We start from the raw sequence: 18,165 nt of genomic DNA, 5'->3' as shown, positions 1-18,165 counted from the left end.
GCCGGATACAAAAGAATATACAGAACTCTTCAACACATCATGAATAAGATCAGAAAGGAAATCAGGCAATACACAGAACAAGCCAAGGAACACACAGAGAAAGCAGCTGAAGAAATTAAAAAGGTCACTCAAGAGCACAATGAAAAATTTAATAAGCTGCAAGAATCCACAGAGAGATAGCAATCAGAAATTTAGAAGATTAACAATAAAATGACAGAGTTAGACAACTCAATAGAAAGTCAGAGGAGCACAACTGTGGAACTGGAAGGCTGAATGGGTGAGGCTGAAGATAAAGCACTTGGCACCAATATATTTGAAGAAAAATCAGATAAAAGCATTAAAAATAAAATGAAGAAACCCTAACAATCATGTGGGACTCTATCAAGAGAAATAACCTAGGAGTGATTGGAACAGGAAGGAATAACAGAAAATACAGAGATAATTCTTGTAGATTTGTTGGCAGAAAACTTCCCTGATATCGTGAAAGGTAAGAAGATATCTCTCCAAGATGCTTATCAAATTCTATATACAGTAGATCTTAAAAGAAGGTCATGTTATAATCAAACTTGCCAACACCAAAGATAAAGAATTTTAAGAGCAGCTAGGGAATAAGAAAAAGTTACCTACAAAGGAGAGTCAATAAGAATAAGCTCAGACTCCTCAGCAGAAACCATGCAGGCAAGAAGGCAATGGGATGACTTACATAAAGCACTAAAGAAAAAAAACTGCCAGCCAAGTATCATATATCCAGCAAAACTGTCTCCCAAATATGAAGGTGAAATTAGGACATTTCCGGATAAACACAGGTTTAGGGAATTTGTAAAAATCAAACCAAGAAATACTAAAGGGAGTCCTCTGGTTAGAAAATCAATATCAGATATCAACCCAAGACTAGAACACAGGACAGAGCACCCAGATGTGAACCCAGACAGGGAAATGACAAAAATAAATCAAGAGAAAAAAATGCTCAAAATGGGGAAACAGTGATATCATTACATAAAAGAAGAAAACATTAAAACAATAAAGACGGACTAAGAAATGTAGTCATAGATCTTTCACATGGAGAGGAAGGCAAGGTGATATAAAGAAATAAAATTAAGTTTAAACTTAGAAAAATAGGGGTAAATATTAAGGTAACCACAAAGGAGACTAACAATCCTACTCATCAAAATAAAATACAAGAAAAAAATAGAGATTCAGCAGAAGCAAAATCAACTACACTGAATAAGAGGAAAAGAAAATATATAAAGATAAGCTACTCGGCACAAAAAATTAAGGGGGAAAAAACTATCAACAACACACACACAAAAAAAAAGACATCAAAATGACAGCACTAAACTCATACCTATCAATAATTACTCTGAATGTAAATGGACTAAATGTACCAGTAAAGAGACAGAGAGTGGCAGAATGGATTAAAAAAACACGATTCGTCTATATGCTGCCTACAAGAAACACACCTTAGAGACACAAACAAACTAAAATTCAAAGGATGGAAAAAAATATATCAAGCAAGCAACAATAAAAAAAAAAGCAGGAGTGGCAATATTAATTTCTTACAAAATAGACTTTAGAGTTAAATCCACCATAAAGGATAAGGAAGGACACTATATAATAATGAAAGGGACAATATACCAGGAGAATATAACCATATTAAATACTTATGCACCCAATGACAGGGCTGCAAGACACATAACACAAACTCTAACAGCACTGAGAAGTAAGATAGACAGCGTCACAATTATAGTAGGACACTTCAACACAACATTTGCGGAGAAGGACAGAACATCCAGAAAGAAGCTCAATAAAGACATGGAAGATCTAAATGCCACAATCAACCAACGTGGCCTCGTAGACATATACAGAATACTCCACCAAACAGCAGCCAAGTATGCTTTCTTTTGCAATGCATATAAAACATTCTCTAGAATAGACGACATACTAGGTCATAAAGCAAGCCTTAGCAGAATCCAAAACATCAAAATATAAAAAGGATCTTCTCTGACCATACAGCCGTAAACGCAGAAATCAGTAACAGAAAAAGCAGGGAAAAGAAATCTAACACATCGAAACTGAACCGTACCCTGCTTAAAAATGACTGGATTATGGAACATATTAAGGATGGAATAAAGACATTCATAGACTCCAGGGAGAATGAAAACACTTCCTATCGGAACCTTTGGGACACAGCGAAAGCAGTGCTAACAGGTCAATTTATCCCAAGAAAAGCACAGATCCATACAGAAAAAATGGCCAAAATCAAAGACTTATCCCAACAACTTGAACAAATAGAGAACAACAAAAGAAACCCTCAGGCACCAGAAGAAAGCAAATAATAAAAATTAGAGCAGAATTAAATGAAATAGAGAACAGAAAAACAACTGAAAGAGTTAACAAATCCAAGAGCTGGTTCTTTCAAAAAAATCAACAAAATTAATAAACCACTGGCCAAAATGACAAAAGTAAAACAGGTGACTAAGCAAATTACCTGAATAAGAAATGAAATGGGTGATATTAAACAGACTTAACAGAAATTTAAAAAATCGTATCAGAACACTACGAAAAATTGTACTCTAACAAATTTGAAACCACAGAAGAAATGGATGAATTCCTAGAAACACATTACCTACCTAAACTAATACAAACAGAGGTAGAACAAAGAAATAAACCAGTAACAAAAGAAGAGATTGAAAAGGTAATCACAAAACTCCCAACAAAAAAAAGCCCTGGCCAGGGATGGCTTCACTGCAGAGCTCTACCAGACTTTCAGAGAAGAGTTAACGCTACTACAACTGAAGGTATTTTGGAGCATACAAAAGGACGGAATACTCCCAAACTCATTCTATGCAGCCAGCATGTCCCTGATACCAAAACCTGGTAAAGACACCACAAAAAAAGAAAATTACAACCCTATATCCCTCACAAACTTAAATGGAATATCAATTGAGATGTTTCAACAACAGAGGCAGCGCTGGAGGTGCTCACTCGTCTATGCCAAGAAATATGGAAGACAGCTTCCTGGCCAACTGACTGGAAGACATCTATATTTATGCCTATTCCCAAGAAAGGTGATCCAACCGAATGTGGAAATTATAGAACAATACATTAATATCACATGCAAGCAAAATTTTGCTGAAGATCATTCAAAAATGGCCGCAGCGGTATATCGACAGGGAACTGCCAGGCTGGATTCAGAACAGGACATGGAACCAGGGATATCATTGCTGATGTCAGACGGATCCTGGCTGAAAGCAGAGAATACCAGAAGGATGTTTACCTGTGTTTTATTGACTATGCAAAGGCATTCGACTGTGTGGATCATAACAAACTGTGGATAACAATGAGAAGAATGGGAATTCCCGAACACTCAATTGTGCTCACGAGGAACCTTTACATAGGTTAAGAGGCAGTTGTTCGGACAGAACAAGGGGATACTGATTGGTTGAAAGTCACGAAAAGCACGCGTCAGGGTAGTATTCCTTCACCATACCTATTCAATCTGTATGCTGAGCCAATAATCCGAGAAGCTGGACTATATGAAGAAGAACAGGGCATCAGGATTGGAGGGAGACTCATTAACAATCTGCGATATACAGATGACACAACCTTGCTTTCTGGAAGTGAAGAGGACTTGAAGCACTTACTAATGAAGATCAAAGACCAGCCTTCAGTACGGATTGCACCTCAACATAAAGAAAACAAAATCCTCACAACCAGACCAATGAGCAACATCATGATAAACGGAGAAAAGACGGAAGTTGTCAAGGATTTCATTTTACTTGGATCCATAATCAACAACTATGGAAGCAGCAGTCAAGAAATGAAAAGATGCATTGCATTGGGTAAATCTCCTAGGAAGGGCCTCTTTAAAGTGCTGAAGAGCAAAGATGTCACCTTGAAGACTAAGGTGCGTCTGACCCAAGCCATGGTATTTTCAATCGCATCATATGCATGTGAAAGCTGGACAATGAATAAGGAAGGCCGAAGAAGAGTTGACGCCTTTGAATTGTGGTGTTGGCGAAGAATACCGAATATACCACGGACTGCCAAAAGAACGAACAAATCTGTCTTGGAAGAAATGCGGCCAAACTGTTCCTTAGAGGCGAGGACGGCGAGACTGCCTTTTACATACATTGGACATGTTGCCAGGAGGGATCAGTTCCTGGAGAAGGACATCATGCTTGGCAGGGTACAGGGTCAGTGGAAAAGAGGAAGACCCTCAACAAGGTGGATTGACACAGTGGCTGCAACAATGAGCTCAAGCATTAACAGTGATTGTAAGGATGGCGCAGGGCCAGGCAGTGTTTCATTCTGTTGTGTACAGGGTTGCTATGAGTCGGAACCGACTCGACGGCACCTAACAACAACAACACGCAGAGATGGTTCAACATTAGAAAAACAAATAATGTAAACCATTATATACATAAAAGACAAGAATTACATGATTTTATCAATTGATGCAGAAAAGGCATTTGACAAAGTTTAACACTCATTCATGATAAAAACTCTTAGCAAAATAGGAATAGAAGGAAAATTCCTCAACATAATAAAGGGCATTTATACAAAGCCAACAGGCAACATCATCCTAAATGGAGAGAGTCTGAAAGCATTCCCCTGAGATTGGGAATCACAGAAGGATGCCCTTTATAACTACTCTTATTCAACATTGTGCTGAAGGTCCTAGCCAGAGTGATTAGGCTAGATAAAGAAATAAAGGGCATCCAGACTGGTAAGGAAGAAGTAAAACTATCTCTATTTGCAGATGACATGATCTCATACACAGAAAACCCTAAAGAATCCTCAAGAAAACTACTGAAACTAATAGAAGAGTTCAGCAGAGTATCAGGATACAAGATAAACATACAAAAAAACCAGTTGGATTCCTCTACACCAACAAAAAGAACATCAAAAAGGAAATCACCAAATGAATACCATTTCGAGTAGCCTTCAAGGAGATAAAATACTTAGGAATAAATCTTGCCAGAGACATAAAAGACCTATACAAAGAAAACTACAAGATATCACTGCAAGAAACCAAAAGAGGACTACATAAGTGGAAAAACATACCTTGCTCATGGATAGGAAGACTTAACATTGTAAAAATGTCCATTCTACCAAAAGCGATCTATAGTTACAATGCAACTGCAATCCAAACTCCAGTGACATTTTTTAATGAGATGGAGAAACAAATCAACAACTTCATATGGAAGGGAAAGAGGCCTCGGGTAAGTAAAGCATCATTGAAAAAGACGAACAAAATGGAAAGCCTGATTTTAGAACCTATTATACTGCCACAGTAGTCAAAACGGTCTGGTACTGGTACAACAATAGATACACAGACCAATGGAACAGAATTGAGAATCCAGACGTAAATTCATCCACATACGAGCAGTTGGTATTTGACAAAGGCCAAAACCAGTTAAACCGGAAAAAACAGTCTCTAACAAATGGTGCTGGCATAACTGGATATCCACCTGCAAAACACTGAAACAAGACCCCTACCTCAAACCATGCACAAAAAAAAAAACAAAACAAAACACAAAAACAAACTCAAAATGGATCAAAGACCTAAACATAAAATTTAAAACACTAAAGAACATGGAAGAAAAAATAGGGAGACACTAGGAGCCCTAATACGTGGCATAAACCGTATGCAAAACATTACTAACGATGCACAAACACCAGAAGAGAAACTAGATAACTGGGAGCTCCTAAAAATCAAACACCTCTGCTCATCCAAAGAAGTACCAAAAGAGTAAAAAGATTACCGACAGACAGGGAAAAAGTTTTTAGCTATGACATTTCCAATCAGCATCTGATCTCTAAAATCTACACAATATTGTAAAAATTCAAAAACACAAATTACCAAATTAAAAAATGGGGAAAGATATGAACAGGCACTTCACTAAAGAAGACATTCAGGTGGCTAACAGATACATGAGGAAATGCTCACGATCACTGGCCATTAGAGATAAGCAAATCAAAACAACTATGAGATACCATCTCCCTCCAACAAGGCTGGCATTAATCCAAAAAACAAAATAAATGTCAGAGAGGTTGTGGAGAGACTGAAACAGTTATACACTGCTGTCGGCAATGTAAAATGGTACAATCACTTTGGAAATTGATTTGGAGCTTCCTTAAAAAGCTAGAAATGGAACTACCATACAATCCAGCAATCCCACTGCTTAGAATAATCCTACAGAAATAAGAGCCTTTACACGAACAGATACATGCACACCCGTGTTCACTGCAGCACTGTTTACAACAGTAAAAAGACGGAAGCAACCCAAGGTGCTCATCAACGGATGAATGGATAAATAAATTATGGTATATTCACATAATGGAGTACTACACATCGATAAAGAACAATGGTGAATCTGTGAGACATTTCATAATATGGAGGAATCAGGAAGGCATTATGCTGAAATTAGTCAGTTGCAAAAGGACAAATATTGTATAAGACTACTATTGTAAGAACTCGAGAAATAGTTTAAACATAGAAGAAAATATTCTTTGATGGTTACCAGAGTGGGGAGGGAGGGAGGGAGATGTATATTCACTAATTAGGTAATAGACAAGAACTATTTTAGGTGAAGGGAAAGGCAAAACACAATACAGGCAACGTCAGCACAACTGGACTAAACCAAAAGCAAAGAAGTTTCCTAAATAAACTGAATGCTTCAAAGGCCAGCACAGCAGGGGCGGAGGTTTGGGGACCATGGTTTCAGGCGACATCTAGGTCAACTGGCATCATAAAATCTATTAAGAAAACACTGTGCATCCCACTTTGGAGAGTGGCATCTGGAGTCTTAAACTCTAGCAAGTGGCCATCTAAGACGCATCAATTGGTCTCAACCCACCTAGACCAAAGGAGAATGAAGAACAGCAAAGACACAAGGTAATTACGAGCCCAAGAGATAGAAAGGGCCACATAAACCAGAGACTACATCAGCCTGAGACCAGAAGAACTAGATGGTGCCCAGCTACAACTGATACCTGCCCTGAGAGGGAACACAACAGAGAATCCCTGAGGGAGCAGTGGGATGCAGACCCCAAATTCTCATAAAAAGACCAGACTTAATGGTCTGACTGAGACTAGAAGGACCCCAGAAGTCATGGTCTCCAGACCTTTTGTTAGCCCAAGACAGAAACCATTCCCAAAGCCAACTCTTCAGACAGGGATTGGACTGGACTATGGGATAGGAAATGATACTGGTGAAGAATGGGCTTCTTGGATCAGATAGACGCATGACACCTCACAGCCAGCTCCTGTCTTGAGGGGAGATGAGAGGGCAGACAGGGTCAGAAGCTGGTGAATGGACACGAAAATACAGAGTGGAGAGAAGGAGTGTCCTGTCTCATTACGGGGGATCAACTAGGAGTAGATAGTAAGGTGTATATAAATTTTTGTACAAGAGACTGATTTGATTTGTAAACTTTCACTTAAAGCACAATAAAAAAAAAAGAGATCACAGCCAAGAAAACCCTATGGAGCAGTTCTACTCTGCAACCATGGGGTCTTCATGAGTCGCAATTTATTCAATGGCAGTTGCCAACGACAATCAGTAAAGGCAGGTTACAATGACACTTTCCCAAAAAACTAGGAAAAAAATTTAAGAGCGCTCTCACATTTAAACTTAAAATCAATACAGACTATTGAAGAGGCAGAAAAGCTTTAGTCTTACAGAGTTTGAGAGTAACCATATTCAAGAAATAAAAACATCTAAAAGAATACTGGTGGGCTACAGCTGATGACTGCCCTGAGAGGGAACACGACAGTGAATGCCTGAGGGAGAAGAAGAGCAATGGGATTGCGGACTCCAAATTCTCATAAAAAGACCAGACTTACGAGGCGAAGCCAAGATGGCAGAATAGACAGACGCTTCCGTCAAGCCCTCTTTACAACAAAGACCCCAAAAAACAAGTGAAACGAGTATATTTGTGACACGCTGGGAGCCCTGAGCATCAAAGGCAAGCTTAGACAAAGAACTGAGGGGCAGGGGAAGGAAGAGACCATTCAGAAGTGGAGAGGAGTTACCGGACCTGGATCGCAGGGAGCCTTCAGGAACCATTCCCGGAGCAGCGGCAGTGGCGGCGGCAGGCTGGTACTAGCGTTCGGCCGCAGTTCCCTCACGAAGAAGCAGCCAGCCACACAGCCCACTCACACCTCCAGAACCTGAGGAGAAGGGCGCTCTCGGCAAAAGCTAAGTACTTGCATATATTTTACCGTGCCCTCCCACCACCCCCAAGCCAGCTTCAGCGGCTGAATCCCTAGGCCTGAGATAGACCCTGGTGAGCACCTGGAGCTGTCCTCCTGGCCTTGGGGAAGGAAAAAATTTCCAACTGGGGGAAAAGATAATTGGCTAGCTCCATTAACTGGAGGAGCTCAGGACAGAAGCAGCTCCTGTCCAGGCATAAACCATCCATGGACCTTGAGCACCTTTCCCTTCGGCATGGACCTGTGTGGGCCCATTTCGGGAAAACAGGCCCTTGTTGGCAAACTCCAACCATTTCAGTGGTGCAGTGGAGAGGTGGGTGTTCGACGTTTAACATCGCTTTGCCTATTGGTCCTCACCTACCCACAACAGGGACCTAAGGACTGGTGGCTCCACTTGGGTCACCCAGCCATCCGCGACAGGGGTCCAGGGATAACCGATACCTCCCAGTCCTTAAACAAAACCTTTGGGTGTGCAGGGTCCCTCTGCAGAGCCCACCCACCACCATGCTCTAGGGAACAGAGACACGTTTCCTCAGGGACACTTGGCGGTCGGTTCTCAGCCCCCTGCCTTGTTCAGAGCATGACCCCCTGCTGCAATCAGATACGGGTATGTATGCCAATGACTGCTGCCCCTCTAAGACTGTAGGACAGAGCCTGTACCACACACCTGATATCAGTTAAATGGAAACCTGAGCTGAATTCATACAAGAAAACTGAATGGACTCTTAAACTGATATACCTGATAACAGCTCTAGCCAGCTGGGGACAGGACACCAGAGCTCCAAAGACAAAAATAATCAAGCAACCTCACTCGAGCAACCCATAGGGGTATAACAAAACAAAACAAAGCAAGCAGCGATGACACAGTAAGCAAGCAAAAACTAATACAATAACTTATAGATGGCTTGGAGACAACAGTCAACATCAAGTCACATAAAGAAACAGGCCATGATCACCTCGACAGGCTCTCAAATAAAAGAATCCAGGGATCTTCTAGATGAGAGTGCATTCCTGGAATTACCAGATGCAGAATACAAAAGTTTCATATACACAACCCTTCAAGACATCACGAAGGAAATGAGGCAATACGCAGAACAAGCCAAGGAACACACAGATAAAGCAACTGAAAAAATCAGAAAGATTATTCAGGAACATAATGAAAAGTTTAATAAGCTGGAAAAATCCATACACAGACAGCAATCAGAAATTCAGAAGATTAACAATGAAATTCCAGAATTAGACAACTCAACAGAAAGTCAGAGGAACAGAATTGAGCAAGTAGAAGCTAGAATTTCTGAACTTGAAAATAAATCACTTGGCACCAATATATTTGAAGAAAAATCAGATAAAAGAATTAAAAAAAATGAAGAAACCTTAATAATCATGTGGGACTCTATCAGGAGACATAACCTACGAGTGATTGGAGTACCAGAAGAGGGAGGGATAACAGAAAATACAGAGAAAATTGTTGAGGATTTGTTGGCAGAAAACTTCCCTGATATTGTGAAGGATGAGAAGATATCTATCCAAGATGCTCATCAAACTCCACATAAGGTAGATCTGAAAAGAAAGTCACCAAATCATATTATAATCAAGCTTGCCAAAACTAAAGATAAAGAGACAATTCTAAGAGCACCAAGGGATAAAAGAAAAGTCACCTATAAGGGAGAGCCAATAAGAATAAGATCGGACTACTCGGCAGAAACCATGCAGGCAAGAAGGCAAAGGGATGACATATTTAAACAATTGAAGGAAAAAAATTGCCTGCCAAGAATCCTATATCCATCAAAACTGTCTCTTAAACATGAAGGTGAAATTAAGACATTTCCAGATAAACACAAGTTGAGGGAATTCGTAAAAACCAAACCAAAACTACACAAAATACTAAAGGGAGTTCTTTGGTTAGAAAATCAATAATATCAGGTATCGACCCAAGACTAGAACACTGGGCAGAGCAACCAGAAGTCAACCCAGACAGGGAAATCCAAAAAAAAAAAAAAAAGGCCAGATTAAAAAAAAAAAAAGGCCAAAAAAGGGTAACGGCGATGTTATTACTTAAAAGATGACAACATTAAAATAATAAAGAGGGACTAAGAAACGTAATCATACACCTTCCATATGGAGAGGAAGATACGGCGAAACAAAGAAATAAAAGTTCGTTTTAAATTTAGAAAAATAGTGGTAAATAACAAGGTAACCACAAAGGAGACATACTATTCTACTCATCAAAATAAAATATGAGGGAAAAATACAGACTTAGCAGAAACAAAATCAACAACAACAAATATGAGGAAAGGACAATACATAATCTACTCAGCACATAAAATCAAGTGGGAAAAAGAAGCTGTCACCAACACACAAAAAAAGACATCAAAATGATAGCACTAAATTCATACCTATCCATAATTACCCTGAATGTAAATGGACTAAATGCACCAATAAAGAGACAGAGAGTGGCAGAATGGATTAAAAAACACGATCCGTCTTTATGCTGCCTGTAAGAGACACACCAGAGATGCAGGGACACAAACAAACTAAAACTCAAAGGATGGAAAAAAATATATCAAGCAAACAACAATGAAAACAGAACAGGAGTGGCAATACGAATTTCTGACAAAATAGACTTTAAAGTTAAATCCATCAGAAAGGATAAGGAAGGACACTATATAATGATTAAACGGACAATATACCAAGAAGATATAACCATAATAAATATTTATGCACCCAATGACAGGGCTCCAAGATACAGAGAACAAACTCTAACACCACTGAAAAGTGAGACAGACAGCTCCACAATAATAGTAGAAGACTTCAACACACCACTTTCGGTGATGGACAGGACATCCAGAGAAAAGCTCAATAAGGACAAGGAAGATCTAAATGCCACAATAAACCAACTTGACCTCATAAACATATACAGAACACTCCACCCAACAGCAGCCAAGTATACTTTCTTTTCTAGTACACACGGAACATTCTCTAGAATAGACCACGTATTAGGTTATAAAGCAAACCATAGCAGAATCCAAAAAATTACAAAGCATCTTCTCTAACCATGAGGCCATAAAAGTGGAAATCAATATCAGAAAAAGCAGGGAAAAGAAATCAAACACTTGGAAACTGAACAACACCCTGCTCCAAAAAGACTGGATTATAGAAGACACTAAGGATGGAATAAAGAAATTCATAGAATCCAATGAGAACGAAAACACTTCCTATCAGAACCTTTGGGACACAGCAAAAGCGGGGCTCGGAGGCCAATTTATATCAATAAATGCACACATCCAAAAAGAAGGGCCAAAATCAAAGACCTATCCCTACAACTTGAACAAACAGAAAGAGAGCAACAAAAGAAACCCACAGGCACCAGAAGAAAACAAATACTAAAAATTAGAGCTGAACTAAATGAAATAGAAAACAGAAAAATAACTGAAAGAATTAACTAGACCAAAAGCTGGATTTCTGAAAAACTCAACAAAATTGATAAACCATTGGCCAAACTGACAAAAGAAAAACAGGAACAAGAAACGAGATGGGCTAATTACAACAGACCCAAATGAAATTAAAAGAATCATATCAGAGTACTATGAAAAACTATACTCAAACAAATTTGAAAACCTAGAAGAAATGGATGAATTCCTAGAAATACACTGCCTACCTAAACTAACATACAGAGGTAGAACAACTAAACAGACCCATAATAAATGAAGATATTGAAAAGGTAATCAAAAAAACTCCCAACAAAAAATACCCCTGGTCCGGACGGCTTCACTGCAGAGCTCTACTAAATCTCAGAGAAGAGTTAACACTGCTACTACTCAGAGTATAGAAAAGGATGGAATACTACCAAACTCATTCTATGAAGCCACCATATCCCTGATACCAAAACCAGGTAAAGACACCACAAGAAAAGAAAATTATAGATGTATATCCCTCATGAATGTAGATGCAAAAATCCACAACAAAATTCTAGCCAATAAAATTCAACAACATATCAAAAAAATAATTCACCATGACCAAGTGGGATTCATACCAGGTATGCAGGGATGGGTTCAACATTAGAAAAACAATTAATGTAATCCACCACATAAAGAAAACAAAAGACAAGAATCACATGATTTTATCAATTGATGCAGAAAAGGCATTTGACAAAGTGCAACACTCATTCATAATAAAAACTCAGCAAAATAGGAATAGAAGGAAAATTTCTCAATGTAATAAAGGGCATTTATACAAAGCCAACATGACCCTATATGGAGAGAGCCTGAAAACATTCCCATTGATATCGGGAACCAGACAAGGATGCCCTTTATCACCACTCTTATTCAACATTGTGCTGAATTAGGCTAGATGAAGAAATAAAGGGCATCCAGATTGGCAAGGAAGAAGTCAAAGTATCTCTATTTGCAGATGACATGATCTTATAGACAGAAAACCCTATGGAATCCTCCAGAAAACTACTGAAACTAATAGAAGAGTTCAGCAGAGTATCAGGATACAAGATAAACATACAAAAATCAGTTGGATTCCTCTACACCAACAAAAAGAACATTGAAATCACCAAATCAATGCCATTTACAGTAGCCACCAAAAAGATAAAATAATTAGGAATAAATCTTATCAGAGATGTCAAAGACTTATACAAAGAAAACTACAGTACACTTATGCAAGAAACCAAAAGAGACTTACATAAGTGGAAGAACATACCTTGCTCCTGGATCGGAAGACTTAACATTATAAAAATGTCTATTCTACCAAAAGCGATCTATACATTTAATACAATTCTGATCCAAATCCCAAGTATATTCTTTAATGAGATGGAGAAACAAATCACCAACTTCATATGGAAGGGAAAGTGGCCCCGGATAAATAAGGCATTACTGAAAAAGAAGAACAAAGTGGTAGGCCTTACTTTACCAGATTTTAGAACTTATTATACCTCCACAGTAGTCAAAATAGCCTGGTACTGGTACAACAACAGATACATGGACGAACGGAACAGAACTGAGAATCCAGACATAAATCCATCCACTTATGAGCAGCTGATACTTGACAAAGGCCCCAAAACAGTTAAAAGGGGAAAAGACAGTCTTTTTAAAAAATGGTGCTGGCATAACTGGATATCCATCTGCAAAAAAAAATGAAACAAGACCCATACCTCACTCCATGCACAAAAACTAACTCAAAATGCATCAAAGACCTAAATATAAAATCTAAAACGATAAAGATCATGGAAGAAAAAATAGGGACAACGTTAGGAGCCCTAATACATGGCATAAACATTATAGAAAACATGGTAAGGAACGTAGAAGAAAAACTAGATAACTGGGAGCTCCTAAAAATCAAACACTTATGCTCATCCAAAGACTTCACCAAAAGAGTAAAAAGACTACCTACAGACTGGGAAAAAGTTTTTAGCTATGACATTTCTGATCAGCGCCTGATCTCTAAAATCTACATGATACTGCAAAAAGACAAATAACCCAATTAAAAAATGGGCAAAACATATGAATAGACACTTCACTAAAGAAGACATTCAGGTAGCTAACAGATAATGAGGAAATGTTCACGATCATTAGCATTAGAAAAATGCAGATCAAAACTACAATGAGATTTCATCTCACTCCAACAAGGCTGGCATTAATCCAAAAAACACAAAATAATAAATGTTGGAGAGGCTGTGGAGAGATTGGAACACTTCTATGCTGCTGGTGGGAATGTCAAATGGTCCAACCACTTTGGAAATCGATTTGGCGCTTCCTTAAAAAGTTAGAAACAGAACTACCATACGATCTAGCAATCCCATTCTTTGGAATATCTCCTAGAGAAATAAGAGCCTTTACATGAGCAGATACATGCACACCCATGTTTACTGCAGCACTGTTTACAATAGCAAAAACATGGAAGCAACTAAGGTGCCCATCAACAGGTGAATAGATAAACAAATTATGGTATTTTCACACAATGGAATACTACGCATCGATAAAGAACTGTGAGCAATCTGTGAAACATTTCATAACGTGGAGGAACCTGGAAGGCATTATGCTGAGTGAAATTAGTCAGTTGCAAAAGGACAAATATTGTATAAGATCACTATTGTAAGAACTTGAGAAATAGTTTAAACTGAGAAGAAAACATTCTTTTGTGGTTATGAGAGGGGGGAGGGAGGGAGGGTAGGAAAGGGGTATTCACTAATTAGATAGTAGTTAAGAATTACTTTAGGTGAAGGGAAAGACAGCACACAATACAGGGGAGGTCAGCACAACTGGATTAAACCAAAAGCAGTTTCCTGAATAAACTGAATGCTTTGAAGGCCAGCGTAGCAGGGGCAGGGGTCTGGGGACCATGGTTTCAGGGGACATCTAAGTTAACTGGCATAATAAAATCTATTAACAAAACATTCTGCATCCCACTTTGAAGGGTGGCATCTGGGGTCTTAGACGCCAGCAAGCAGCCATCTAAGATGCATCAATTGGTCTCAACCCACCTGGATCAAAGGAGAATGAGAACATCAAGGACACAAGGTGATTACGAGCGCAAGAGACGGAAAGGGCCACATGAACCAGCGACTACTTTATCCTGAGACCAGAAGAACTAGATGGTACCCGGCTACAACCGATGACTGCCCTGACAGGGAACACCACTGAGAACCCCTGAAGGAGCAGGAGAGCAGTGGGATGCAGACCCCAAATTCTCATAAGACCAGACTTAATGGTCTGACTGAGACTGGAATGACCCCGCTGGTCATGGGCCCCAGACCTTCTGTTGCCCCAGGGCAGGAACCATCCCCAAAGCCAACTCTTCCGACATGGATTGTACTGGGCAATGGGTTGGAGAGGGATGCTGGTAAGGTGGGAGCTTCTTGGATCAGGTTGACACTTGAGACTAGGTTGGCATCTCCTGCCTGGACGGGAAATGAGAGGGTGGAGGGGGTTAGAAGTTGGTGAAAAGGACATGAAAACAGGGAGTGGAGGGAGAGAGCAGGCTGTTTCATTAAAAAGAAAAAAGAGTAATTGGGAGTGTGTAGCAAGGTGTATATGGGTCTTTGAGTGAGAGACTGACTTGATTTGTAAACTTTCACTGAAAGCACAACAAAAATTATTTAAAAAAAAAAAGACCAGACTTAATGGTCTGACTGAGACTAGAAGGACCCCTGCAGTCACAGCCCCCAGACCTTCTGTTGGCCCAGGTCAGGAATCATTCCCGAAGCCAACTCTTCAGACAGGGATTGGACTGGACAATGGGCTGGAAAGGGATGCTGGTGAGGAGTGAGCTTCTTGGATTTGGTGGACATTTGAGACTATGTTGGCATCTCCTGCCTGGAGGGGAGATGAGAAGATAGAGGGGGTTAGAAGCTGGCAAAATGGACATGAAAAGACAGAGTGGAGGGAGGGCGTGGGCTGTCTCATTACGGGGAGAGTAATTAGGAGTATGTAGCAAGGCGTATGTAAGTTTTTGTGTGAGAGACTGACTTGATTTGTAAACTTTCACTTAAAGCACAATAAAAATTATAAAAAAAGGAATACTGGTAGTTTAGCTTCCAGCATCACAGCAACACATAAGCTACCACAGTACAACAAACCTACAGATGTGTGGGGATTGATTAGAAAGGTTGTTATTAATGGAAATACACGTAGTTTAAGGTTGCAGAGGCAAATATGGGGCTGTGCTCATCCGAACACTGTCTTGGGGAAGATGACTAGAGCCAAAGGATTAGCACTGCAGTCCTCTGACAAGGTCTCCACCTTGTGGTGGAGAAAGCCATGTGACAAGCTAGTTTGGACTAATGTTCTTAAGCGATTTCATTCATCTAATTCCCTTAATTCCAAACATGGTTGGAAACAAAGCAACCTTCTGATAATCTGACTTCTCATGTCTATGTGTATTGAAAAAGAATGCAATATAAATATTCCAGTCCATGTGCTGTTGGTTATATTTGTGCAGTAAATTGGTGATCTGCTCCTATACAGATTACAGCCTAGAAAACCCTACTGGGCAGTTCTACTCTGTCATATGGGGTTGCTATGAGTCGAAATCTACTCGACGACATCTAACGAGAAGTTGATAAGCTGGCATTCTGACCACACATCTGTTTTGTGAACTTGAGTTATATCAGTTACCTGGCTATCTTAGTTATCTAGTGCTGCTATAACAGAAATAGCACAAGTGGATGGCTTTAACAAACAGAAATTTACTCTCTCACAATCTAGGAGGCTGTAAGTCCAAATTCAGGGTACCAGCTCCAGGAGAAGGTTTTCTCTGTTCGCTCTAGGGGAAGGTCCATGTCATCAATCTTCCCTTGGGTCTAGGAGCTTCTCAGAGTGGGCACCCTGGGTTCAAAGGACATACTCCCCTTCTGATTCTTCACCCTTGGGGGCATGAGGTCCCTCTCCTCTCTGCTCAATTCTCTCTTTTAATATGTCAAAAGAGACTGACTCAACATACAACCTAATCTTGTAGATTGAGTTCTGCCTCATTAACACAACTGCCTCTATTCCTGCCTCATTAACTTTACAGAGGTAGGATTTACAACACATAGGAAAACCATATCAGATCACAAAATGGTGGACAACCACACAATACTGGGAATCATGGCCTAGCCAAGTTGATACACATTTCTGGGGGACACAATTTAATCCATAATACTGGCTTAGAGTAGATCTGCTCATGTGTAATTGTGAGCTTGCAACACTCTGATTAGTTCACAAACGTAATGAATGTGATGCTTCTTGGGGACGACTTCCCCAGAAGACATAGCATCTAAAGTGAAAGAACTTATTTTCTTTTTGGGGGATGGTTTCTGCAACATCTACATTCTGACTATTCCTAAACTCAGATATCAAGTCCAAGAAGACATCTTAATTTTCAGCACATATAGCCAACTGCCCTCTGGAAACTTCTCCCCAGACATCTGGTAAACACCTGGAATGCAAAATATCTACCATTTTCCCCCTCCAAAATTTTCCTCCTGCATTCTCAATCAATCAACTTAATCACCAAAGCCAGCCTTGTAAATCACTGGTGATGATCCCCTTTTTCTTACTCTTCATACTCAATCACTAAGGTTTATCAATTTTTCCTATTTAGCATTTGTAACATCCATTCCCAGTCCCTCTCCAGTGCTACTATCTAAATTTGGGTTCACATCATTTGACAAGACTATTCAATCTCCAGTCTAATACTTCTGTGAGTAATCCACAGTTATTTTTAAAAAATGCAATCTTATTATATTTACTCTCATTCTTAAAACCTTTTAGTGATTTTTTACTGTATAGAGGATTGCTGTCCAATATAACTTTCTGTGATGATGGAAATGTGCTGCACTATCCACTATGGTAGGCACTAGTCCCATGTGGCTTACTGAGCACTTGAAATGTGGCTAGTGTGACCAAGCAACGAAACATTTAATTTTATTTAGCTTTAATTAATTTATACTTTAATTTAAATAGCCACATATGACTAGTAGCTATCATACTGGACAGCAGTGGTCTAGAAAATAAAGTTCAAACCTACTACATAGCATACAAAGTATATACTAAGTTATAAATACACAGTTCTCTGAATGCAGCATGCTGTTTCACTGCCCATAAGTTTCTTTCTGGTAAGATACCTACCCGTTTTTGTCCTCCTTTCAAACTGCTGTTCATTTTTCAAGGATAAATGAAAATCAAATCTCTTCTATAAAGCTTTTTCTAAACCTCCTATTTCCCCAAGAGGAAATGACCATTCCCTTTCTTTGTACCTTCACTAAATTCTGCATATACTACTACCACAGCAAATATGCACTTCATTGTTTACATGCTTGTTTTCCTCCATTTGTTGTAATATCTCTGACATTGTGGTGCAATGGATCACTTTTGTGTTGCTTTTCTAGCCATAGTCTTGTAACTCCCACCCAAATGATTGGGTGGAACTGTGTGATAGGGTATTTGTGGCCCACAAAA

The 18,165-nt window shown here is 39.4% G+C and overlaps 1 protein-coding gene across 1 annotated transcript in view; it reads right to left on the bottom strand.

Annotated features, from left to right (window-relative positions):
* The window catches only part of RNF17 (ring finger protein 17), a 224,019-nt gene that overhangs the window by 169,602 nt on the left and 36,252 nt on the right, over window positions 1-18,165 (bottom strand). The window lies entirely within an intron of this gene.

The sequence above is a fragment of the Loxodonta africana genome, chromosome 23 (assembly GCF_030014295.1).
Source record: "Loxodonta africana isolate mLoxAfr1 chromosome 23, mLoxAfr1.hap2, whole genome shotgun sequence".
NCBI classification, from domain to species: domain Eukaryota; kingdom Metazoa; phylum Chordata; class Mammalia; order Proboscidea; family Elephantidae; genus Loxodonta; species Loxodonta africana.
This window is presented reverse-complemented; position numbering and strand designations above follow the sequence as displayed.